Genomic DNA, 2,247 nt, shown 5'->3' with positions numbered 1-2,247 from the left:
AGACTTATAAACTTTGGAACTGGCATCGGAGGTAACAGTGTTTTTTTGATAATTTCTTTTTCCGACAATCCCAAGCTAAGGCGATAAATTTCGCTTGTGTATCTTATTCTTACTTCATCATCTATAAAAAGCGTACTGGTAAAGTTCATGTTCTCTCATTTTTCACCGTTGAAAATTAAGCATTTCTTTCGAATTTCTTCATAATACTTACACATAAACAGGAAATGAGTTTCATCTTCAACTGAAGCACCACACACTGGACAAGAGGACCGTGTGGACGTGTCAGCAGAGAACCATTTTTTGTAAGCATTCAGGTCTAAAGTTCTAAGCCTGAATCGAGCTAGGCTTGTTCTGTGTCATTCATTACCTGTTACTTTAATGTATTTTTTCTGTCTGAAAAATGTTCTTAAAAGAGAGGAACCGATTGTATTTTTCTGACTCTTCAATGTGGGCATGCCAATCCTGTTTGTACGAATTACTTAATCTGTCTTTAAATTTTGCGAGAAATATTCGATTATTGCCAACACCCTGACACATCCAGACAATCCCAAAGCCCCGTGTGGTTAAAACGTTCTTTACAAAAAAGCCCAATTTTATTTCCCATAATCTAACTGATTTAGCATCATTCCATAAGCTTGTCTCCTTATTCTTGTCAGTGGGAGCTGTATTAATCTAAGTCTACTAGTATATAATACATTTGATCTTTGTTTTTATATGTAGTGGGCATCGTCCAGTTTCACCATATGACATTTTATTGGATGAATGCAAAGGCACCGAAAGGAAGCGTTTAATTGCATATGTATGAGTTGTTTTTTTTCCATTTCTTGATAATCGTACAGTCCCAGATTTCTGCACCATATGTTAGAATTGGTTCAGTTTGTGAGTAAAATAGTTTCCAGAATATAGAGAAATCGATACAGTTAAGTTTTGTTCTAAGATCTTATAATCTTCGTTACCCCCTTCTTTCCTTTTCTACAACTTTCCATCCATGCACATCGAAGACTCAACTTAGTTGTAAACAGAAGACCTAAATATCTATAAGAATTTGTTACTTTAACTCTCTCCATACGAACGGCGAAAGAGACGACGTTAACAGCGTTTCATCCCAATTACCATCATCAAAATATTGCAAGCGGAACGCTCTTATACTGAAGAGGTGAATGCTGACAAAGAATACCACAGTTCTGACGACGGAAGCTAAAGGTTGGGTCATTCAGACACCCACTGGACATCCTAGGGGTCTGTGTAGAGGAGAAGAGAGGACTGGCCGTACTGAGTGAGTTTAACCTCACAGTTTCCATAGAATTGAAAGATGCCCCCCCACCCCACCCCCCGCACCCCCTTTCGAAAAGCCATTACATTCGTTTTGTCCAGATTTACTGTCAAATCCAATCTATCAGCCTCGAGCTTTAGTGCATCCAATTGGTTTTGTAGCCCTATAGCAGTGTCTGATATAAGAATAACGTCGTCAGCAAACAATAACAATAACTTTCCAACAGCACCAGGAATTAACTGTGTGCCGTGTCTTCCCCCCCTTTTTTTTGTCACCTCTATAGCAAGTTCATTGATGAAAAATGAAAATAATTGGGGACTCAACAAACAGGCTTTGTTTAACTCCACGTGGGCATTCATACAGGTCAGAGTATCTATTACGTACACATGCAAGCACCGAGTTGTATACACTTTTAAGCGCCATATACAGTTTGCCATTTATGCCATTTTTACGTAGTATGTTCCACAACAGATTTCTGTTGACGGAATCAAACGGCGTACGGAAATCTACAAAAGCTACATAAAGTTTTGTGTTTCTGAGTAGATGTTTTTGGATCAGAGCATACAATGTAAAGATATGATCCATGATGTTGTACCCTGATCTAAATCCTGCCTGTTCTTCGATTACGTTTTCTTCTCTTTCCGCCCACTTCGTTAGTCGTTTATTTAAAATATTCGTGAAGTGATGGCCTAGAGGTAACGCGTCCGCCTAGGAGGCGAGAGAATCTGAGCGCGCTGGTTCGAATCACGGCTCAGCCGCCAATATTTTCTCTCCCTTCACTAGACCTTGAGTGGTGGTCTGGACGGTAGTCATTCGGATGAGACGATAAACCGAGGTCCCGTGTGCAGCATGCACTTAGCGCACGTAAAAGAACCCACGGCAACAAAAGGGTTGTTCCTGGCAAAATGCTGTAGAAAAATCCACTTCGATAGGAAAAAGAAATAAAACTGCACGCAGGAAAAAATACAAAAGAA

Source organism: Babylonia areolata, chromosome 7, assembly GCF_041734735.1.
Source record: "Babylonia areolata isolate BAREFJ2019XMU chromosome 7, ASM4173473v1, whole genome shotgun sequence".
Taxonomy (NCBI): domain Eukaryota; kingdom Metazoa; phylum Mollusca; class Gastropoda; order Neogastropoda; family Buccinidae; genus Babylonia; species Babylonia areolata.
Note: the sequence above shows the minus strand (reverse complement) of the source record.